The sequence below is a fragment of the Pelophylax lessonae genome (genome assembly GCF_965119305.1).
Source record: "Pelophylax lessonae genome assembly, chromosome: 7".
NCBI lineage: Eukaryota > Metazoa > Chordata > Amphibia > Anura > Ranidae > Pelophylax > Pelophylax lessonae.
The window spans coordinates 226,672,243-226,697,483 of NC_138774.1; the positions used below are offsets into that span (position 1 = coordinate 226,672,243).

The window sequence follows — 25,241 nt, forward strand, 5'->3', positions numbered from 1 at the left end:
CTCACCGGCCGAATCTGGGTTCCCAACCTGGCCAGCAGAGGGCGGTTGGGGGGAGCCGGGACAGCTCGGTTGGGGCTGGCCGGGGAAGAGTCTTTAGTGGGGCATGGAATCGGCTGCTGCTTCGACACAGTTTACTGTTCTGCTGGGGTAGGGGCTGCACTCTGTCCTTGTCTTCATCCTGCACTCAGTAGGTCAGCAGCGGGGACTTTTTACTTCTCTTTACCAGGAATAATTTAGGCATGTCTGTGGCAGAAGCGGTGCAGCCTTTTTACAGGGCATCAGACCGGCCCAGGGGGCAATTGCTCCCCTGCCCCCTGGCCCAATCTTCCCCTGGCCAGCTGTTGGCTTTCTTCTGGAAGCTGCCCTCCATGGGTTTGGTGTGCTCCTCCTTCCCACCTGATACCCTTTCCCCACCATCACCATGTATTTGGAATGTCCATGGCAGGTGTCCGAAGGAAGGAAGAGCTCAGGATGATCAGCAAAACATCAATTCGCTGATCCCTCCTGCAGTGAATGAAGCTGGAACCAACAAGCATTTCCTCACTTCCGGTTTCAGCAATGTCATTCTCCCGCTGCTGTGGCCAAAGAAGCTAATCAAACATGAACTGTTCTTTATTATCTTCAGTGGAGTGCAGGGGAGATATTAGGGGCCCAATAGAGAGAAACTTTCACTTCCATAGGGTTATCACATAGGGTCTTATACAGGGAGCAATCCTTTATGTTGTTCTTCTGCTGCTGGCTATCGTAGGGCCCCTTTAGTAGGCTTATCAGCCCCTCTATGTGATAGCAATAGAGTTAAAAAATAGCTAATTCCATTTTTCCTGCTCATTTCCAACGAGCTCCATATTATGCATTCCAACATCCCCAGCTAATTACTTTTACTCTTTTTTTACTTTCTGTAGCCCATTCTCTGCCGCTCCACAAAAACTCCTAGGTAGCTAAACCCTTACATCCTACCTAAATGGCAGGACAGACCAGAGGATAGAGGTGCACCCTCAGGTTCGCTAGGGCGAGAGAGCTTATCACCCAAAAAGGGGCATTCCTAAAACTTTGCTTGCTAATGCCCAACTAACAAGGTGGATGCTGCAGTCATGAGAAATCTGCATTAAGTCAGCACTCCAACTTAAAAGCGAGCACATGCCATGGAACTGGCAAACAGTTGCTCTCAAGAAGCGCTTGGGGTAATAATCAGCAAGTCCACTGGGTTTGGTGTAAACTTCAAGATAAAAATAATTTTATTAGTCAAAAAGTTCCAAAAAAAGGTATAAAACGTATCAAGTCATGTCTCCAACTGGCTCCATCTCTCTATCTGGGCATTTGGCTTTCATTCCGGGGTCAGCCAGGCGGGCTTTTGGGGTAATCTAGTCACGATATATGCCATTCTTCAGTGGTTTATACCTTTTTAGAACTTTTTGACTAAAAAAAATTATTTTTATCTTGAAGTTTACACCAAACCCAATGGGCTTACTGATTATTACCCCAAGCGCTACTTGAGAGTAACTGTGTGCCATTTTTAGCATCCTTGTTCCCCAGGATAATGCTCCCTTCCAGCTATGGGTCTATTGTTTATTACCTGTCACAGACCCTCCTTGCCACCTAGTCACACTGGTTGTGTTTTTGACATGTCGTGGAACAAATGACTCTTTGTGTCTCATTCACTTTACAGCGACCATGCACTAGACCAACTGTACAATGTCTTCTTTACCTGGTGCAGCACTTATGAGGAAATACTGCAGAGCCTGTATTCCACTCTCCAGCCAGCTTTAATGTCACCTCACTCCCAGTGACATGGTATTGAGGATCCTCTTATACACGTTCCCTATGACATGCGGCTAGATACATAGGTGCTCCTTGGCGCGGGTCCGGTCCCAGGCACACAGGGGCACCAGTGGTTAGGGAGGGGGTCACATCAGACACCACCTTTCTACAAGAGCATTCAGTCATTCATGCCAGTCACACTGAACAAGGTGGCTGGCAGCTTCAGCATCAGCACACTACCGGTTACTAATGGCAGTGGCACTTGGATCTTCTCCATGACAGCATTCTACACGTGTTAACCTTGCTAGCACTTCCCCTGACGTAAGCCTTGTTCTTTGGATATGCCATTACATGCATCCCCTTTTCAAAAGCTTTAAACCAAGCACTTAGTTAACTTGCAACTTTTACTGAATCCCATTAAGTTGATACAGTGGTCTCCAAACTGCGGCCCTGGGGCAGGATGTGACCCTTTGCTTGCCTTAATCAGGCCCTTGGGACCTTCCACTGATGCAAGAACGATTCCTTCTACACCACCAATGGGTGGCAATTCCTGTAAATGACCCCCAACAGTAGGGGACTATTCCTACCATTGGCCCCAACAATGGGGCACTATTCTTCCCACTGACACCAATGATGGTGCCCTATTCTTCCCATTGAGACCAATGTGGCACTATTCCCCCCCACTAACACCAACAATGGGGCATTCTTTACACTCATTGACACCAAAGGATTTTCTACTCCCACTGGCCACAGTCCGGCCTCCTCAAGGTCTGAAGTACAGTAAACCGACCCTTTGTTCAGAAAGTTTGGAGACCCTAGCTGTACAGAGTATCTGTAGTCAATTCTTTCTCACTCTAGCTCCCTCCTATACAGGTTGTTTCCTATCTAGTCTGCCATCTCATACTTCAGAGTCATGCAAAGTCAAGTCCTCAGTCCTCTTGAGTACCCCCTTTGGGGAGATGGCACCTCTGAGGGCAATAATCCCATGTTGCAGCCCAGCTTGTTCCCATGTGGAGGCAGTAAGCCCCAGATAGGTTACCTCCCCCTAAATTTATAGGCCACAGAAAGGCAGGACCATGGACACCCGGGAGTTGGTAACTAACCCTCTCCTAACTCTTTGTACAAAACTGTCATTACACATTGCATGAAACAGTTCACATTCCATATGGCTCACAATGATAGAACATAACAGGAACCATATGGACACCCTCTGTATGCACCTGCTTACAAGCCTGCACAGTTTTAACGAACTGGAACTTATTTCTAACTGTGGTCTGTCCTGAACCAAGCTCGAGCTAAGTGTTTTGGATAGAGTAGGGAAAGGTTACAGATTCTTATTGCTTATGCAATTCACCCCCTCAATACAGTTTTTTATGTGATAGACCAACACAAAGTTGCACAGAATTGTGAAAAAGTGGAAGGACAATGATAAATGGTTTTAACATGTTTTACAGATAAATATGTGAAAAGTGTGGCGTGCATTTGTATTCAGCCCTCTAAAGGATGGGAATTCCCCTCGTTTTGGAGATTTTTGTTTTTACTTCCTGTTGCATCTCAAAGTCAGGAAGTGAAGGGAAACCTGGTATCATCTTCTATTAGTCTGTGTACAGCAGGGCTGAACCATAGAAGGAAGAGGCGGCACAAGGAGCCAATTAGTTCATGTGCTCATAAGAAACATGCTGATAGGAGGAGAAAGCAGAGTGACAGAGCTATGATATCACTGTGCAGTTTCTCCTTTCGCTGGCTGGTCTCAGGTTGGGGAAGGGTCCTGGATGATCTTGGACCTAACAGAAGTGGATTAAATAATATTATCCATCAGACTCTAGTAGCAGAAAAAAGTACTGCAGGCGAAATCTCTTTATTGAAGGTGACTATTACAGCAGAAGCTGGTATAGTGTTTTATGTTTTTTGGTATTTTTACCCAGACTTTTGCTTTGAGTATGGTGTTCCCCACTTCCCAGTGACAGAAGGTCAGAGAGAAAGGAAGTGATGGGAATTCTCTCCAATCGGAGGCAGGTAGGAGAATGCTTAGTACTTGCAGACCACAATACGTATATATACTCTGCGGTTTGCAAATGGCTTATCGGGATTATGGCTGAGGCTATCAGCCATAACCCCAGTATTTTTTTTTTTCCAGCCAGTAATTGGCTTTGTCATGAAAGCAGTCTGAGTGGCTCAATAGCAGCTGGATCGCTTTTAGAAGCAGTTGGAGGGGGTCGTTGCCCCCCCCCCCCCATCACTCGCTGGGGTTTCTCAGAATTACCTTTTTTACTGGCACACTTGTTAAAATGATCCAACAGTTTGTGCGGCTGGCCATAGAAGTTAACAGAGACCAGATCATCTCTGATCTCCTCTATGATCTTGGAGGACAAGAGTGATATCATGCCATCACTTCCGGTCTAGGGCGGATGATCCAATTTTTATAGAATTTTAGCTTTTAAAAAGGTAGGAGGAGAGATTCTTATCTACACAAGGTAACCTATAAAATATTGTACAAAGCGTCGCCTATGGACATTTTTAGGAATTGTCATTTGTCGTCATTCTACAAGCGTGCACAATTTTAAAGCACGACATGTTAGGTATCTAATTACATGGTATAACATCATCCTTTCTATTGTATCAAAAAATTGGGTTATATATTGTGTTTTTTTGCATTAAAATTAATTGAAGTTGAATTTTTTTTTTTTTAATTCTGTTTAAAAATCGCTGCGCAAATACCTTGTTACATAAAAGGTTTCAACGATCGTCATTTTATTCTCTGGGGCCTCTGCTAATGTTTGGGGGATCTAAGTAAATTTCTAAGGGTATAAGGTAAAAAGGCGTTGGTATAATTTATAATAATGTGCAATAAAATGTGAATAATTTTGCAATAAAGTACTAACTCTCTGTGCAAAATATGCTATATTCAAACAAAAAGTGCTATCATTATGTGCAAAAATAAATAATTTGTGGTTTGTATTGATATTTAGTACTTTTTAAACAATGTGCGAACAATCTCTAAAAAGTGTGAGAAATGGTGCTAAAATAAATTCTTCTTCAATATCTAATTCTTTCATTATAAAAATATTTCTATATTGAATGAATTAGATATTGAACAAGAATTTATTTTAGCACCATTTCTCGCACTTTTTAGAGATTGTTAGCACATTGTTTAAAAGGTCAGGGATAATGTTGTGGAGAAGTTTAACCACTTAAGCCCCGGAGGATTTGGTTGCTGAAAGACCAGGGGGTATTTTGCGTGACTTTAACGGACGATTACGCGGTCGTGCGACGCTGTACCCAAAGTAAATTGACGTCCTTTTTTTCCCACAAACAGGGCTTTCTTTTGGTGGTATTTGATCACCTGTGCGATTTTTACTTTTTGCGCTTTAAAACAAAAAAAGAGCGAAATTTTGAAAAAATAATATTTTTCACATTTTTTTTTATATGAAATTCCCCCCCAAAAAAAAAAAAATGTAAAATTCAAAATTTTTTAACATTTTAGGCCAATTTGTTTTCTGCTACATATGTTTAGTAAAAAAATTAAAAAAAAAATGCAATAAGCGTATTTTGATTGGTTTGCGCAAAAGTTATTGCGTTTACTAACTACGGGAAAGATTTTTTTAATTTTTGGTGTTTTTTTTTTTTTTTTAACGAGTAATGGCGGCAATCTGCGATTTTTTTTTTTGATCATGTGCTATAAAGAAAAAAAGAGCGTCAATTTTGCAAAAATAACAATATTTTTTTATATGAAATTCCCCAAAAAAAAAAAATGTAAAAATCAAAATTTAACATTTTAGGCCAATTTGTTTTATGCTACATATGTTTAGTAAAAAAAAAATTGCAAAAAGTGTATTTTGATTGGTTTGCGCAAAAGTTATTGCGTTTACTAAAGGGAAAGATTTTTGTTATTTTTGTTGATTTTTTTTTTTTTAATGAGTAATGGCGGCGATCTGCGATTTTTTTTTTTTTTTTTTTTGCGGTACTGCGACATTGCGGCAGACAGATCGGACCCCTGACTGACATTTTTGACACTTTTGGGGGTACCAGTGACATTACTACAGTAATCAGTGCTATACATATGCACTGTTACTGTAAAAATGACACTGGCAGGGAAGGGGTTAACTTTATTGAAGATGCAGGGGTTAAGTGTGTCCCTAGGGGCGTGGCTAGTGATGTAACCACAGAGACATATGATCCTACATAGCAGGATCGTATGATCTCTGCAGTTAGATCAGGGAGAATGACAGGCGACTTTGTTTACATCAGCCGCCTGCCTTTCTCCCTCTCCACGGGGAGATCGCGAGTGACCGGCGGACACCGGGTCCTCCGGTCACACGCGCGGACTTGTTAGGAAATGAGCGGGGGCGGGAGCGCGCCTCTGGCGGCGTGCGCTCACTCCCTAGAGCCTCACAGGCTAGCGAGGTAGTACTACGTCACTTTGCCTGTACGGGGCGGACCGCCGCAGTAAATAGTCGTGCGGCGGTCGGCAAGTGGTTAAAGCAGGATTAGGTTATAAAAAATTAAAAATATACCCTTAATGATTATTGTATTTATACAATTAAAGGGGCAGCAGGTATACTATAGACCCATATAAACAACCAGGCGCCTTCACATTAGAAACTATTAAGTACATTTCTAGCAGGAAATACTGATTTTTACTTGTAAACAAAAGGTGCCAGAAAAGGCCGGGTTTTCAATTGGAAAGGAAAGAGAATGTTTTTTTTTTATAGTGCTTTCATGTCCCGTGACCCCCAGTACCTCATCTCTTGTCCTGGTGTTACAGGCCAAAAGAATGAGCCACAAATTACTGTAAAAAATAAAATGAGCAGACCCCCTCCCTACTCTGTCCAAAACTAAAAGAAAGTTTGTCAGGAGTTTGGGCTTTTAAACTGCATTCACTTTTTTTATCATCATTTTTGCTGTCAAACCTGTTTACATTGTTTCTGGGAAAATGACTGCTGTAAACGGAAAGATTTTAATGGAATGTTTTTAATATTGTTTAAATTGTGTAACCATGCTGTTTGCAACATATTGTTTTAGACGTTTAATTATCAAACTGTAGCGTAGAAGTATTCTTAATATTACTGTAGTTACTTATTGTACCTCCTGCATCCTGTTAGAGACTGCACGTTATTAATGGGCCGATGTTTATTACTGGATAGCAATTAATGTGTCAACAGTGATGAGCCACAGGATATTCATTGGCTGGGGAGACGATTTGTGTGTGTTTGACTTTAATATTTAAAATGTGTGCCTGTTTTGCTTAGTGACAATAGGTTCCGCTGAAAGGAGATGTAAATCCAATCGCTAAAATCTCTTATAGGCTTTAACATGGTAATGTCATTAAAAAAAGTTTTTTTTTTGTTTATCATGGTAACTTATTCTCAGTTTTTTTAACCAGGTAAAAGTCTGCTGCTAGTTTGAACTTCTTACTGGAGGGGATACAGATATACTCAGGGGCAGAAGGAATACAGATATACTCAGGGGCAGGAGAGTTACAGATATACTCAGGGGCAGGAGGGATACAGATCTACTCAGGGGCAGGAGAGTTACAGATATACTCAGGGGCAGGAGGGATACAGATCTACTCAGGGGCAGGAGAGTTACAGATATACTCAGGGGCAGGAGGGATACAGATCTACTCAGGGGCAGGAGGGATACAGATATACTCAGGGGCAGGAGAGTTACAGATATACTCAGGGGCAGGAGGGATACAGATCTACTCAGGGGCAGGAGAGTTACAGATATATTCAGGGGCAGGAGGGTTACAGATATACTCAGGGGCAGGGGAGTTACAGATATATTCAGGGGCAGGAGGGTTACAGATATACTCAGGGGCAGGAGAGTTACAGATATACTCAGGGGCAGGAGAGTTACAGATATACTCAGGAGTAGGAGAGTTACAGATATACTCAGGGGCAGGAGAGTTACAGATATACTCAGGGGCAGGAGGGTTACAGATAAACTCAGGGGCAGGAGGGTTACAGATATACTCAGGGGTAGGAGAGTTACAGATATACTCAGGGGCAGGAGAGTTACAGATATACTCAGGGGTAGGAGAGTTACAGATATACTCAGGGGCAGGAGAGTTACAGATATACTCAGGGGTAGGAGAGTTACAGATATACTCAGGGGCAGGAGAGTTACAGATATACTCAGGGGCAGGAGGGTTACAGATATACTCAGGAATGGAACGGTTACGGATATACTCAGGAACGGAAGGGTTACGGATATACTCAGGAACAGAAGGGTTACGGATATACTCAGGAACGAAAGGGTTATGGATATACTCAGGAATGGAACGGTTACAGATATACTCAGGAACGGAAGGGTTACGGATATACTCAGGAACAGAAGGGTTACGGATATACTCAGGAACAGAAGGGTTACGGATATACTCAGGAACGGAAGGGTTACGGATATACTCAGGAATGGAAGGGTTACGGATATACTCAGGAATGGAAGGGTTACAGATATACTCAGGAACGGAAGGGTTACGGATATACTCAGGAATGGAAGGGTTACAGATATACTCAGGAACGGAAGGGTTACAGATATACTCAGGAACGGAAGGGTTACAGATATACTCAGGGGAGGAAGGGTATATACAGTAAGTGTTTCGTTTATAGGTGTTTTCAATAGGGATACATTTCTGACCATTTTACAATGTATAAAATGCTTCTAAATGCAAATGCTGCTAAACGCACATAAACGCGGCATGTAATCGCGGCACAAGGGACGTTTTTATTCATTGGTTACTAGCTGTCAATTTCCAGCATTCAGGAGAGGTTGTCAAACGTCCCGTGTACATGAAGCCTTAGACTTGTATGTATAGGCAGATGAAGAAAAACTTCAAACAAATATAAAGTGATAGTAAAGTCTTATTTTTTTTTTTTTGATTAAAGATAAACATGTGTAGCCAAGTGAGGAAATCGCTACCAACATAGTTGAGGCTGGGCTGATGTACTGTTTCCTTAAGTTTGTTCTGAGGTTCACCTGAAGAGTGGCGCATTGGATTATGGGATATGTGGTCCGGTGGAGGATGAAGACTGTGTGGAATGGACTAATGGAACTATACTCCCAGGGAGCTGCGGGTCCCGCAGGGGATTGTGGGGAGGTCTATAAATAAGGGGCGGGGTATGAGATTCGCTCTCTTGCTTCAGGGACCGCGTGTGAGGTGGACAGAGCCGGAGACCTGCTGCAGGGAGCAGAGGGAGTGAGACTGAGGCCTTGTGCGAAGGCACTAGTGAGAGGTGGAGGAGGTCACTGAAGAAGTTATTGATCCAGAGTGACAACACCTGCGAGTGGTAGAAAACATTGCGGAGGAGTGACCGGCCCAGTGCGGAGGACTGCTAGAGAGGAGTACTTTAGGAATCGGGTGAGAGATATCCCATTGTAGTGGGTACAGCAGCTCACGGACACAGAGAGAGGGCCTGTGACACAGTAAAATTACAGTGAAAGCAAGGAGTTAGCAGAGCGGTTGCAATGGGACACTGCTGAGTCTGCCTAGTGCGTGGTGAACCAAGAGACCGCCTCTACATACAGTACATCGGATAATACTGTTTATTTTAGTCAGAACCTGGATACAAGTACCCCTTTTCCCCCTTGGATTACAAATATCATTCTTGGAATGATTTGAGCTCCTACTGCCGGCGAAGACCAGCAAGGTCTTGCTCAGGAAGAGACTCACTTAATTCAAGGACAAAGGGGGCCCCCGATAGGTGATAGAGTGCACTCTGTCAGGTTACACTTGTTATTGATGTATATTCTATTAAGAGAGTAATATTCTTAAAATGAATAACTGCAAAGAAGAGCGGGAGACAGTAAAAATGATTGTGCATTCTAACATTAGTGTTTACTGTAGAAGTGACCCCCTTGCATTGGTGGTCAGTGTAGAAGTGACCCCTTGCATTGGTGGTCAGTGTAGAAGTGACCCCTTGCATTGGTGGTCAGTGTAGAAGTGACCCCTTGCATTGGTGGTCAGTGTAGAAGTGATCCCTTGCATTGGTGGTCAGTGTAGAAGTGACCCCTTGCATTGGTGGTCAGTGTAGAAGTGACCCCTTGCATTGGTGGTCAGTGTAGAAGTGACCCCTTGCATTGGTGGTCAGTGTAGAAGTGATCCCTTGCATTGGTGGTCAGTGTAGAAGTGACCCCTTGCATTGGTGGTCAGTGTAGAAGTGCCCCCTGGCAATGGTGGTCAGTGTAGAAGTGACCCCCTTGCATTGGTGGTCAGTGTAGAAGTGATCCCTTGCATTGGTGGTCAGTGTAGAAGTGACCCCTTGCATTGGTGGTCAGTGTAGAAGTGATCCCTTGCATTGGTGGTCAGTGTAGAAGTGACCCCTTGCATTGGTGGTCAGTGTAGAAGTTACTCCATGTTTTGGTGGTCAGTGAAGAAGTTACTCCATGTTTTGGTGTTCAGTGTAAAAGTGACTCCATGTTTTGGTGGTCAGTGTAGAAGTGCCCCCTGGCAATGGTGGTCAGTGTAAAAGTGCCCCCTGGCAATGGTGGTCAGTGTAGAAGTGACCCCTGGCAATGGTGGTCAGTGTAGAAGTGACCCCTTGCGTTGGTGGTCAGTGTAGAAGTGATCCCTTGCATTGGTGGTCAGTGTAGAAGTGACCCCTTGCATTGGTGGTCAGTGTAGAAGTGACCCCTTGCATTGGTGGTCAGTGTAGAAGTGATCCCTTGCATTGGTGGTCAGTGTAGAAGTGACCCCTTGCATTGGTGGTCAGTGTAGAAGTGACCCCTTGCATTGGTGGTCAGTGTAGAAGTGATCCCTTGCATTGGTGGTCAGTGTAGAAGTGACCCCTTGCATTGGTGGTCAGTGTAGAAGTGACCCCTTGCATTGGTGGTCAGTGTAGAAGTGACCCCTTGCATTGGTGGTCAGTGTAGAAGTGATCCCTTGCATTGGTGGTCAGTGTAGAAGTGACCCCTTGCATTGGTGGTCAGTGTAGAAGTGACCCCTTGCATTGGTGGTCAGTGTAGAAGTGACCCCTTGCATTGGTGGTCAGTGTAGAAGTGATCCCTTGCATTGGTGGTCAGTGTAGAAGTGACCCCTTGCATTGGTGGTCAGTGTAGAAGTGCCCCCTGGCAATGGTGGTCAGTGTAGAAGTGACCCCCTTGCATTGGTGGTCAGTGTAGAAGTGATCCCTTGCATTGGTGGTCAGTGTAGAAGTGACCCCTTGCATTGGTGATCAGTGTAGAAGTGACCCCTTGCATTGGTGGTCAGTGTAGAAGTGACCCCTTGCATTGGTGGTCAGTGTAGAAGTGATCCCTTGCATTGGTGGTCAGTGTAGAAGTGACCCCTTGCATTGGTGGTCAGTGTAGAAGTGCCCCCTGGCAATGGTGGTCAGTGTAGAAGTGACCCCCTTGCATTGGTGGTCAGTGTAGAAGTGATCCCTTGCATTGGTGGTCAGTGTAGAAGTGACCCCTTGCATTGGTGGTCAGTGTAGAAGTGATCCCTTGCATTGGTGGTCAGTGTAGAAGTGACCCCTTGCATTGGTGGTCAGTGTAGAAGTTACTCCATGTTTTGGTGGTCAGTGAAGAAGTTACTCCATGTTTTGGTGGTCAGTGTAAAAGTGACTCCATGTTTTGGTGGTCAGTGTAGAAGTGCCCCCTGGCAATGGTGGTCAGCGTAGAAGTGCCCCCTGGCAATGGTGGTCAGTGTAGAAGTGACCCCTTGCATTGGTGGTCAGTGTAGAAGTGACCCCTTGCGTTGGTGGTCAGTGTAGAAGTGATCCCTTGCATTGGTGGTCAGTGTAGAAGTGACCCCTTGCATTGGTGGTCAGTGTAGAAGTGACCCCTTGCATTGGTGGTCAGTGTAGAAGTGATCCCTTGCATTGGTGGTCATTGTAGATAGGAGATCAATCCATCATGGATCCCTTTTCAAGAAATCCTTTGGATCCTCAGGAGGAACCCTAGGTTTCAATGGAATCCAGGTGGTGAAACACTGGCCTAGTAGTGTTACCTGACTGGAGCTCAAGGACACCTTTTTAATGACGGTGAAGTTTTTCCAAAAAATGATACAGTAGTCGTATATTATAGCATGTTGAAAACATAATATTGCAAAGTCCTGTCTTTGGGACTAATTAACATATTTAGTACAAGTATTTATTGTGACTAGATTGGTTTGTCCTGGAATAAAGCCAGCAACATACAAATATTCCCATTGTTTTCTAGCCTCAGATATTCTCACTCTGGCTCCAGCAACAGTGTAGTTGTATTATTAATTACAACCAAAGGAGACTTTTATATTTTTAATTGTTAAATGACCTTTTCTGTAGACAGGTCTTCAATAAAAATATGGATTTGGTTCATGGAGTTGAAAGGGATAATAAAAATAATGTAGCACTACCCTTGTAGGAGCCGCTGGATAGGATGGGTCCTCTGTTCTTTGCCTGGACCCTCTCAAGAAGCTCAGCCCCTCTGACACACAAGGTTGAGTTTACAAATATACAATATCACAGGAAATCACCAAAATAAATAAATACTTATTACCCAATAGTAGTGCTATATCAAAGAAAATAGGGACCAGACCTGGTAGTAAAGGAAAATGTAATATATTGTCATCCAATCCAATATGGTTGGTAACTAGATAAGCAATTAATTAGCAGTGGTAATAATACAATTTTGCATACAAAATTATTAACACTAGGGACTAGGCATAAGATGCTATTTGGCATCCAGATCAGCATAAACAGTGGCAAGGCCACCTCAAGTGCAGCAGGGAGTATTAGTAAGTAAATTTAATCCATGAGTGCTGGGACTCTACAGCCAGCGCACTCTCAGTCTCAGACTTACATCCCCACTGGCAGGTGAACACTAAGATAGAGGGGCTCTGCTCTCCTTCTCTCCTCAGTGCCAAAACGAAAAATTTTCCTGCGCAGTTTATGATAATGATTTAGGATAAAAATGTTTAGGATAAAAATCCTCTCTCCAACCCTCCTACTGCACAATGCATATTGGGAAATGAAGTGTAACCATTATATAGTGTAGCCACCATATGGCTCCTGTTTCAAACCACAACTCCCAGGATTCTCAGCGCTCTGCTTAGAAGTCTATGAGCTTGCTTTGCTTTAGCGTTCCCTGCTGGCTGGAGGAGGATGATGCAGCACAAACATCAGTATCTCAGTAGAGGGAGAGAAGGATAAAGGGCAATGTCTTAATCTCCATGGTTCTGTAGCCCAGCACCTCGATACACTAAGGTGAAGAATCATCCAACATGAATGATGTGGTGCAGAGGTAAGCTTTGAACAGGAATTCAGAGGTGAGCTGTGGACGAGGGTGCAGAGGTGAGCTGTGGACGAGGGTGCAGAGGTGAGCTGTGGACGAGGGTGCAGAGGTGAGCTGTGGACGAGGGTGCAGAGGTGAGCTTCCGATGAGGGTGAAGAGGTGAGCTTCCGATGAGGGTGAAGAGGTGAGCTTCCGATGAGGGTGCAGAGGTGAGCTTCCGACGAGGGTGCAGAGGTGAGCTTCCGACGAGGGTGCAGAGGTGAGCTTTGGACGAGGGTGCAGAGGTGAGCTTTGGACGAGGGTGCAGAGGTGAGCTTTGGACGAGGAGGGTGAAAAGGTAAGCTTTGGACGAGGAGGGTGCAAAGGTAAGCTTTGGATGAGGGTGTAGTGGCCAGTTGTAGATGCTGGGTTCAAAGGTGAATTGTGCATAGAGGGTACAAGGATGAGCTTTGGATTTTGGAATCGTGGGGTGCAAAGGTGGGCTCTGGATAGGGGTGTAGACTTGAGCTTTGCACTGGGGGAAAGGAGATAAGTTGTGGACAGTGGGGTGCAGAGGTGAGCTGCGGAAAGGAGGTACAGAGGTGAATGGTATATGGGAAGTGCAGAGGTGATCTGAGGACGAGAGTTGCAAAAGTGAGCTGTGAACATTGAGTGTAGAGCTGAGCTGTGGACAGGGGGTGTAGAGATAAATGATGGGTGTTGCTTTTTTTCTTTCATTTTTTTAAGGGGGCACTGTGATGTAAAGGGGGCTTGGTGAGGTTTAAAGGGGGGGGCACTTTGATGTAAAGGGAGGCACTGTGATGTGATATAATGGGAGGCACTGTGATGTAAAGGGAGGCACTGTGATGTAAAGGGAGGCACTGTGGTGTAAAGGGAGGCACTATGGTGTAAAGGGAGGCACTGTGGTGTAAAGGGAGGCACTGTGGTGTAAAGGGAGGCACTGTGGTGTAAAGGGAGGCACAGTGATGCAAAGGGAGGCACAGTGATACAAAGGGAGGCACAGTGATACAAAGGGAGGCACAGTGATGCATAAAGGGGGCACAGTGATGCATAAAGGGGACACGGTGATGCTTAAAGGGGGCACGGTGATGTAAAGGGGACACGGTGATGTAAAGGGGGCACAGTGATGTAAAGGGGGCACTGTGATTTTTAAAGAGGGCACAGTGATGTTTAAGGGGGCACTGTGATGTAAAGGGGGCTTGGTGAGGTTTAAAGGGGGGGCACGTTGATGTAAAGGGAGGCACTGTGATGTAAAGGGAGGCACTGTGATGTAAAAGGGAGGCACTGTGATGTAAAAGGGAGGCACTGTGATGTAAAAGGGAGGCACTGTGATGTAAAAGGGAGGCACTGTGATGTAAAAGGGAGGCACTGTGATGTAAAAGGGAGGCACTGTGATATACAAACGGAGGCACTGTAATACAAACGGAGGCACTGTGATACAAACGGAGGCACTGTGATACAAACGGAGGCACTGTGATACAAACGGAGGCACTGTGATACAAACGGAGGCACTGTGATGCTTAAAGGGAGGCACTGTGATGCTTAAAGGGAGGCAGTGATTGATAAAGGGGGCGCAGTGATGCTTAAAGGGGCATGGTGATGTAAAGGGGGCACGGTGATGTAAAGGGGGCACTGTCATAAGTAAAGGGGGGACTGTGATGTGTAAAGGGGCACTGTGACGTGTAAAGGGGCACTGTGATATGTAAAGGGGGCACTGTAATTTAAAGGGGCATTGTGACGTGAAGGGGAACGGAGGTCACTGTCGGACTGCTTTAAAGAGTGATGTGATGTGAAGGATGTTCTGTTATGTAAATGGGCAATGTAAACACTGATGTAAAGGGGGAGCTGGGATGTGCAGGGGGCTGAGGACAGTGATGTACAGGGGAACTGTGGTATAAAAGGGTTTTGCTATGTGTTATAGTGCAAACATGTGAATCGGACCTAGGCCAGAAGAAAATATTACCAACTGGACTCCTGTGAATTTTAATTTAAGACCCCTGCTGTATATAGTTTTCTTTGCATATGGTAATGTGATTAGGCACACCTAATTGGGTGTGCTACATACTTACTTGTGATTTTACAATAGAGAGTTCCAGTTTGCATCTAAGCTATTGTCGGCTAGTCTTGGATGCTCAGCTATAATACCTGGTTACTGGGTCAAGACTGGAGGAATCAATAGCTTGATGGCAGCACCCAAGCTTACAGTACTTAAAAATAATTACAGTGCCATCATCCATATACAGTGTGAGCTTAGTAACACTTTTCAGCAATTCTACTTAGGAAGGGAGTGTTACAATGGAATTAATGGAGTTCCCTTGAAAAGTTACATACCTAACCCCCCCCCCCCCCAATCGCACCCCAATGGTGGAGGTCAGCTCTAAACACTCTTCTCGCTTATGATTGTGCTTGTAAATGGAGTTTTGATCTTCTATTAGATACATTTAGCAAAAACTAGTTTGGTTTCCAAATTTCAGCCCATCAAACACAAACCCTTATATTTTAACCTGTCTGCTGGTTATTCTCATTGTCATCGAGTTCGGTAAAGTGACAGCTGGGTGAGAGCCTCCCTATTTAAAATGACATGTAACCTGGATAAAGAGAGCACAGCTTTAGAGATAAGGATTGCTTTCAGATGCTGATGCAGTTTTTCTTCATTCAAACATACATTTGACAAGTCCACTTTTTTGGTAGCAATGGCAACCGCAATCAAAATCTGTCAAAAAAAAAAAAAAAAAGGAAAAAAAAGTTGCAGAGGAAATTCTTTTGTCAGCTCGCCCGTAAACTTGATTTGTGTCTGCTCTTCTTTATGCAATATTTAAAAAGGTCACAAAGCATTTTTTCCCCTTTCTAGATATAAATTGGGTTTTGCCAATTCGGTAATCAGAGCAAAATTCTGGATGAATTTTGCATTGCATAAATATTGACCTGGCCAGGTTTTCGTACATCTCCTGGGCCAGGCGCTGGGGGGAGAAGCTGGCAACCTGTTTGAAATAAGATCCTCGGGAAAGGGCTTCGGAAGAAATTACGAGCTTCTCTTGCTGGTTTATTTGCATGCGCTGAAGCCTGCTTGTGTATCAAAAGTGAACCGTCATTGACTTCTAATCGGGGTAATTACCTGTTAGAATTTCACTCGAGTACTTTATTGGTCTAGAAGCGCATTACTGTTCATAAGTGACCAAAGACCCACAATTCATAATTGTGCCGCCATCGGCACTGAGGTATTAACACCTCTCAATAAAGCCTTTTGAGGTTTGTAGACTTGGTAAGCTGCGGAGAGAACCCGGCGGTCTCCATTCAAAGTTACAGCGTTGAGTTGATTTAGTAGTAGGATTGAGCGATGTGGAGTGTTTTCAAAATCAGATTTTGGAAAAGTTTTTCATTTCATTTTGCCAAGATCCTGTGGAAGCAACCGGGAAGGCGAAGTTAAAGCGGAGTTCTGGCCTCAAAATCCACTTTGGGCCATCCGCTTGCTCAGTGTCACCTAAAAAAGAAATGGACAGTCCCGATTTTATTTTCAATTACTTACATTAATATTGAAGAAAATATACTTACCTTTCTTCCACTTCCTCCCTCTGCGGCCGCGGCCCGTGCCGTCACTTCCTGCTTGCATTGATTCCTGGGAGCTGAACGTCATCGCTCCCAGGAATCTATGCGCCTGCACCGGCCCCTGCTAAACAGCTTCTGGGCATGCCCAGAAGCTGTGCAGGGATGACGCGCCTGCCCCAGAAGTGACGAGCGGGGCCGGTGCAGGGCATTGTGGGACCGAAGAGGATGCAGAAGGGGACGCGCTGGCTTCAGCTGCCCACACCTGAGATGGCAGCGCTGGACAAGACATTTTCAAGGTAAGTATTTCTTTTAAAAGGTAAGTGCAACCTGGGACAGTTCAGAGGCCATCCATTATGAAATATACTAGCCCTGACTACTTCCGGGGGTATTTTTATTGAAAAATAGTTTCTGAGGCCGGAACTCCGCTTTAAGGCCAAACGCAAGGCAGAAAAAACGCTAATTTAAAGCCCAAGTTTAGCTAAAGTCAAAAACATAAAAGTCGGCAGAAGAGACATGAGTTACCATTGTATTAAGTGTCCCTTGTGCTGATTCTTCTTCTTTTAGGAAAGATCTTTCTCTGTCCTACACCCCAGCCCCCTATTTTTCAGGTGCAGCAGGAGCAAATATAACTGAAGGGCTGTAAGGAGCCCTTAACAAGAGAGCAGATATTTTCCCGACCTTTTTCTGCCAGATCCACCATACATACAGTGGGTATAGAAAAGAATCACCCCCCCCCCCTTAAAAATAATCACGTGTTTCACAGCCTGCAATGAAGACAGACATTGTTTTTGTTTTATCCAGCTGTTTTTACTCCGTGCAAATTATAAAATCCAAGTGAAAGATATAACACCAACCAAAAATAAAAAAAATAGATTCACTGAGTTAGAAAAAGGATCAACCCCTCCAAAAAAATGACTTGTAAACTCAATCACGTGTACCTAATCACCTTCTCAATTACACACAAAGCTATTTAGCTTTCAGCTGTGATTAGCTGTGGTCATTTTGATTAGCTCAGTATGAAAAGAGCTTTCCTGGAGCATTTCAGTCCCTGATAGAGCTAATGAAGCAAACAACTGTGAGTGGCAAGGCACTGGCAAAATTTGTGGACAGGCATAAGTCTGGAGATGGATACCAAAAATGTCAAAGGCTTTATCAGTGCCTAGAAGCACAGTGAAGTATATTATTAGGTAGAAGTAGAAGGTATTTGGTACAACACAAACCCTCCATGGATCAGGACGTCGCTCCAAACTGGATGAAAGAACCAGGAGGAAACTGGTCAGAGAGGCAACCAGGAGGCCTACAGCAACTCCGAAGCAGTTGCAGGAATTTATGACAAAGAGTGGTCATTGTGTGCATGTGACAATATTACAAATTCTCCACAAATGTGGCTTGCATGGGGGGGGCGGGTGCAAGAAAAACCGAATACAGCTCACCATCCAAAAAAAAAAAACACCATTCCTACAGTAAAGCACGGAGGTGGTAATACCCTGGTATGGGGGTGTTTCTCTGCAGCAGGGACTGGGGCACTTGTCAGGATAGAAGGAAAAATAGATGGGGCAAAATACCGTCAAACTCTTGAAGAAAATCTGCTGCCCTCTGCCAGAAAGTTGTCTATGACAAGAGGGTTTACCTTCCAACATGACAATAACCCAAAGCACACAGCAAAAATGAGCACACAGTGGTTGAACGAGAAAAAGCTCAATGCCCTTGCATGACCCTATCAGAGCCCAGACTTCAACCCCATTGTAAATCTGTGGAATGACTTGAAGACTGCAGTCCACAAACGATCACCATTCAATTTAACTGAACTTCAGCAGTTCTGCAAAGAAGATTGGGCAAATATTGCAAAGTCTAGATGTTCACGGTTAATAGAGACAAATCCCAACAGACTAAAGGCTATAATGAAAGCAAAATATGGTTCAACAAAATACTGACACAAGGGGATGATTCCTTTTCCAACTCAGTAAGTCCCCGTTCACACTAAGGCGACCTGTGAGGCGACCTGGTCGCCTCACAGGTCGCCTCCCATAGGGAAACTGCGGACCCGTTCTAATAGGAGCGACACAAGTCGCTCCGAATTAGAAAAAGGGTCCGGAGCTTCTTTGGGGCGACCAGGAGGCGACCGCCATAGACTTCAATGTTATGAAGTCCGTGGCGGCCGCTTCGAGGTCGCGGCGCGCTGCTCGCACCGCGACCTCGGAGGTCGCGGTGCGAAGTAGCGTCGCCCCTATGTGAACGGGGCCTAATTGTGTTTTTGAATTTGTTTTTATTTTTTTTTCTGACATGTTGGTGTTCTAGCTTTTACCTTGATGTTATTGCACTGAGTATGTACAGCTGGCTAAAACAAAAACTGTGTCGGTCTTCATTTCAGGCTGTAAAGCAACAAAATGTGATTTTAAAGGGGGTGATTCTTTTCCATACCCACTGTAGAAGCCATACTACAGCTTCTATTAATGGAGGATGCAGAGCTATTATTCATCCAGCTATGGGGATTGGGGTAGGGCAGAGGAAGATTTCCCCTAAAAGAAGAAGAAACCGCACAAGGGACACATCATACTAACTGTAAGCTTTGTCCCTTGAGCGGATTTCTAGGTTTTTAGGCTTTTCATTTAATTCTGCGATAGCCACAAAAGGATATAAATCAAATTTCTGTGCACCTAATGCCTTTGCCAATCCAGATATTAGCTTGTAAGGGTAGTCATCACATCATCACTGTGCTGTGTTGTGGGAAGGGCTCAGTAGACAGGACCAGTTACCCTTTACAAGCAGAGAGAGCGCAGTGACCGGTCTTTAATACAGGAAGCTCCTGCACAGAGGCAGAGTTTTACATTGGATTACTGCGGAGATGTGGAAGAAATACACAAAGCACACCGAGTATCAAAGAAGAATGCACATGATCAATGGTTTTAGACAATATTCTGCTTATTTTTAATAATGCCGACGTTTACCTAAAAAACAGATTTTTTTCTACAGCTTTAGTTACATGACTTACCTGTAATGAAGCATGTGCTATAATGTGCAGATTGATTGATTCTGTAGAAATCTTCACTGCAGGGCTGCCCTGTCCTCTTCCTGCTGCTGACCGCCTGGTGCTGTGGGGATTAACAGCTTCAGATCTCGGGGCTCAGCTGCATTAAAGATGATCCTACAGAGGAGGAAAGCCCCCCCCTCCTCTCCTCCAATGAGAAAAGTTCTTTCACTGATTACACTGCTTGTAACATGATCTGTGAACGGAGGAAAAAAATCCTGTGACTGAGCAGACTCCCCTCCATTCACAAATCATGTTAAAGGCAGTGTCATCTGTCGGATCATTTTATTGCAGACTAAAAACCCCACAGTCCTGCTGTAAAGGTTGCTACAGAATTCAGCAGCCTGCACAATCACCTGCATGAAAAATGGTCATTGGTGTGTAGAGAGGAGATGGTCACTAGTGTCTAGAGTGGAGAGGGTCACTGGTGTCTAGAGTGGAGAGGGTCACTGGTGTCTAGAGTGGAGAGGGTCACTGGTGTCTAGAGTGGAGAGGGTCACTGGTGTCTAGAGTGGAGAGGGTCACTGGTGTCTAGAGTGGAGAGGGTCACTGGTGTCTAGAGTGGAGATGGTCACTGGTGTCTAGAGTGGAGATGGTCATTGGTGTGTACAGTGTAGATGCTCATTAGTGTAGAGTAGATTTAGCCACATGTGTGGAGAGTAGAGATGGTCATTAGTGAAGAGTATAAATGGTCATTGGCGTGCAGAGTGGAGATGGTCATTGATGTGTACAGTGGAGATGGTCATTAATGTGTACAGTGGAGATGGTCATTAATGTCTACAGTTGAGATGGTCATTGGTGTGTACAGTAGAGATGGTCATTGGTGTGTACAGTAGAGATGGTCATTGGTGTGTACAGTAGAGGTCGTCATTGGTGTGTACAGTAGAGGTCGTCATTGGTGTGTACAGTAGAGGTCGTCATTGGTGTGTACAGTAGAGGTCGTCATTGGTGTGTACAGTAGAGGTCGTCATTGGTGTGTACAGTAGAGATGGTCACTGGCGTGTAGAGTGGAGATGGTCACTGGCGTGTAGAGAGGAGATGGTCACTGGCGTGTAGAGAGGAGATGGTCACTGGCGTGTAGAGAGGAGATGGTCACTGGCGTGTAGAGAGGAGATGGTCACTGGCGTGTAGAGAGGAGATGGTCACTGGCGTGTAGAGAGGAGATGGTCACTGGCGTGTAGAGTGGAGATGGTCATTGGTGTGTAGAGTAGAAGTGGTCATTGGCGTGTAGAGTGGAGATGGTCATTGGTGTGTACAATAGAGGTGGTTATTTGTGTGTAAAGTAGAGATCGCCATTGGAGTGTAGAGTAGAGATGGCAATTGGTGTATAGAGTGGAAATGGTCATTGGTGTGTAGAGTGGAGATGGTCATTGTTGTGTAGAGTAGATATGGTCTATGGTGTGTAGAGTAGAAATGGTCATTGGCGTGTACAATAGAGGTGGTTATTGGAGTGTAGAGTAGAGATGGCAATTGGTGTATAGAGTGGAGATGGTCACTGGTGTGTAGAGTAGAGATGGCCATTTGTGTGTAGAGTAGAGAGGGTCATTAGGTCGGTGAAAAAACGGGGGGGAACAAGGTTTTGCTCTGGACTGTTTGTTCCCACATAGTAAGTAATAGAAAATCAACAGATAAGAAGTGAAGTGAAATGTAAATAAAAAGTGAGAGACAGAAGGTCCGAAGAGGGCAATAAGGGCAGGTAAGTGGAATAACATGCAATCAGAATAAGATGGAAGATAATGCTCAGTCCAGTGTTTCCAGACCCTTTTGGATTTATCATTAAGGATCGCATCAAATTTTTCTCATTAAACCAATTAATTTTCTGCTTCACCTTCACGATTGTAGGAAGGTGGTTTTTGGTGGGGTTTTTAAGGGTGAAGTTGGCTTTAAATATCTCCTGAGGGTTAGGTAGATTCTTTAACTACCCTAGACCTGTTCTTGTGTCCAAAATGACCCTAATTAGCTTCAGGTTTAATTTTCACTGAAATGGAAATTGGTAGAATAAAAATATTACACCAACAGTACTCACACCAAAGCAAACAAAAAATATTAAGGTCCCGTTTACATCATGGCGTTGCGGTAATACATGCATTACAATGTGCTTTACTGCAATGCTCAGGAACGCATATTACATGCCTTGGCATGATGTAAGGACATTCGTTCCAACTGACATGACATCCCAACACACCTTCCAACCGATTAGCGTTACAGCGTCTTGTCGTAACTTGATGATGCGAAAGGATCTAAGGGCTCATACACACAGAGGGCAGGCTCTACTGCCATTCTGAAGATCAGTCTACAGTCAGCAGATTGCTTTTTCAGAGGTGGTTTGGTGCTGGTTTACAGGCATTCAGGAGGCAACACTGCCACTTCCTGCTTTTTTCAGCTAAATGCCGAGATTTAAGGGTCATCTAAGGTACCTTGCAAATTCCCCCGTAATAGCATATTTTGCAGAATGAAGAATACACTGTTCATGATCACTGTATTTTGGCCTACATAACATTTAATGTATGAATTACGATGCCATTATTATTGACCCTATCAAATGTAAAGTAGAATGACTAAATAAAGGATTAATAAACTTTGCCACACTGCCAAGCAAAGCATTGGATCTGCAGCAATGTACACCGACCCGAGCAGGCCCTATGTCACAATGAAGGTTGGCTGGTGGAAGAGGTGGTAAGGATGCCGATCAGCTGCCTGTTTTACCACTCCCTGTCTATCTGTTTGAACTTACCCGAAATTAAATAAGCTAAACAATCTTCGTTTTCACCTAAGCTACACAAAGATGAAATCGATAATATTGCAGCAAAATTGTTATTATGGAATTATCAAAATTTGCCCCATGTACATAGGGTTCTATCACACTATTGTGTTGCAGTATCCTGCAATAAAATGAGCTACAATGCACGTTACGCATTCTAGGTGTATGCTGTGCTGTAAAACCATTCAGTTAGAATAGCACTTGGACACCAAATGAACGAAAATTAATTGCGCAAAGTGTACCGTGAATGGGTCCCTAAAATATACAGTATGTCACAGAACTGTTCATTACCTGTGACGTCATCAAGAAGCTCGTAACATTCTTTGAGAGGCAAGCTGCTTGGAGCTGAGATTCTTTTGGCCCAGGCATGCCCCCAGAACTACATCTCCCAAGAGCTCTTTCCCTGAATGCAGTGTGCATGAGTTTAAAAGTCAGTAGTCAAGAAGGCTGAGTGCAGAGGTCAGTAGTATGTAAGGCTGAGTGCAGAGGTCAGTAGTAAATAAGGCTGAGTGCAGAGGTCAGTAGTAAATAAGGCTGAGTGCAGAGGTCAGTAGTAAATAAGGCTGAGTGCAGAGGTCAGTAGTAAAGAAGGGTGAGTGAAGATGTCAGTAGTAAATAAGGCAGAGTGCAGAGGTCAGTAGTAAATAAGGCTGAGTGCAGAAGTCAGTAGTAAATAAGGCTGAGTGCAGAGGTCAGTAGTAAATAAAGCTGAGTGCAGAGGTCAGTAGTAAATAAGGCTGAGTGCAGAGGTCAGTAGTAAATAAGGCTGAGTGCAGAGGTCAGTAGTAAAGAAGGGTGAGTGAATATGTCAGTAGTAAATAAGGCTGAGTGCAGAGGTCAGTAGTATGTAAGGCTGGGTGCAGAGGTCAGTAGTAAATAAGGCTGATTGCAGAGGTCAGTAGTAAATAAGGCTGAGTGCAGAGGTCAGTAGTAAATAAGGCTGAGTGCAGAGGTCAGTAGTACAGTATCTCACAAAAGTGAGTACACCCCTCACATTTTTGTAAATATTTTATTATATCTTTTCATGTGACAACACTGAAGAAATGACACTTTGCTACAATGTGAGTGTACAGCTTGTATAACAGTGTAAATTTGCTGTCCCCTCAACATAACTCAACACATAGCCATTATTGTCTAAACCGCTGGCAACAAAAGTGAGTACACCCCTAAGTGAAAATGTCCAAATTGGGCCCAATTAACCATTTTCCCTCCCCGGTCATGTGACTAGTTAGGGTTACAAAGTCTCAGGTGTGAATGGGGAGCAGGTGTATTCAATTTGGTGTCATCGCTCTCACTCTCTCATACTGGTCACTGGAAGTTCAACATGGCACCTCATGGCAAAGAACTCTCTGAGGATCTGAAAAAAAAATTATTATTGCTCTACACAAAGGTGGCCTAGGCTAGAAGAAGATTGCCAAGACCCTGAAACTGAGCTGCAGCATGGTGGCCAAGACCATACAGCGGTTTAACAGGACAGGTTCCAATCGGAACAGGCCTTGTAATGGTCAACCAAAGACGTTGAGTGCAGGTGCTCAGCGTCATATCCAGAGGTTGTCTTTGGGAAATAGATGTATACGTGCTGCCGGCATTGCTGCAGAACTAGAAGGGGCGGGGGGGGGGGGGGGGGTCAGCCTGTCAGTGCTCAGACCATACGCCACACACTGCATCAAATTGGTCAGCATGGCTGTCGTCCCAGAAGGAAGCCTCTTCTAAAGATAATGCACAAGAAAGCTCACAGTTTGCTAAAGACAAGAAGACTTAAGCTGGATACACACTATACAATTTTCTGTAGATTGATTTCCTTTAGATTTATCAAAACCTTATACTATGAGGTCAAACCTAAACACTTTCAATTTGTATGCAATCAGGCTGGTCCTTGCACTACATAGTTGAAGGTAAACCTAAAGGAAATCAAACAACACAAGTTGTTCCAGCTTAATGAGATGGATTACTGGAACCATGTCCTGTGGTATCATGAGACCAAGATAAACTTATTTGGTTCAGATGGTGTCAAGCAGTGTGTCGGCAACAAGGTGAGGAGTACAAAGACAAGTGTGTCTTACCTACAGTCAAGCATGGTGGTGGTAGTGTCATGGTCTGGGGCTGCATGAGTGCTGCCGGCACTGGGGAGCTACAGTTCATTGAGGGAACCATGAATGCCAACATGTAGTGTGACATACTGAATCAGAGCATGAACCCCTCTCTTCGGAGACTGGGCCACAGGGCAGTATTCCAATATAACGACCCCAAACACACCTCCAAGATGACCACAGCCTTAATAAAGAAGCTGAGGGTAAAGGTGATGGACTGGCCAAGCATGTCTCCAGACCTAAACCCTATTGAGTATCTGTGGGGCATCCTCAAATGGAAGGTGGAGGAGCACAAGGTCTCTAACACCTGCCAGCTCCATGATGTCATCATGCAGGAGTGGAAGAGGACTCCAGTGGCAACCTGTGAAGCTCTGGTGAACTCCATGCCCAAGAGGGTTAAGGCAGTGCTGGAAAATAATGGTGGCCACACAAAAATATTGACACGTTTAGCCCAATTTCAACATGGTCACTTAGGGGTGTACTCACTTTTGTTGCCAGCGGTTTAGACGTTAATGGCTGTGTGTTGAGTTATTTTGAGGGGACAGCAAATTTATACTGTTATATAAGCTGTACACTCACTACTTTACATTTTAGCAAAGTGTCATTTCTTCAGTGTTGTCACTTGAAAAGATATAATAAAAGATATACAAAAATGTGAGGGGTGTACTCACTTTTGTGAGATATTGTATAAAAGTGAAATAAGATAAGGTTAACAATAGAAAAGAAGAGAATGGAAAAAAATAGAATAGAACAGAACTATTCCGAAGATCGAATCGATTCAAAAATAACGATTATGCTAACTGAATCCAAATATATGAAATTAATTCAGAAACTTAATCAAATATTC

At 44.2% G+C, this 25,241-nt stretch overlaps 1 protein-coding gene across 1 annotated transcript in view; it reads left to right on the forward strand.

The window, feature by feature from the left end:
- AR (androgen receptor) overlaps positions 1-25,241 on the forward strand; it is a 350,307-nt gene that overhangs the window by 240,198 nt on the left and 84,868 nt on the right. The gene's annotated exons all lie outside the window — the stretch shown is intronic.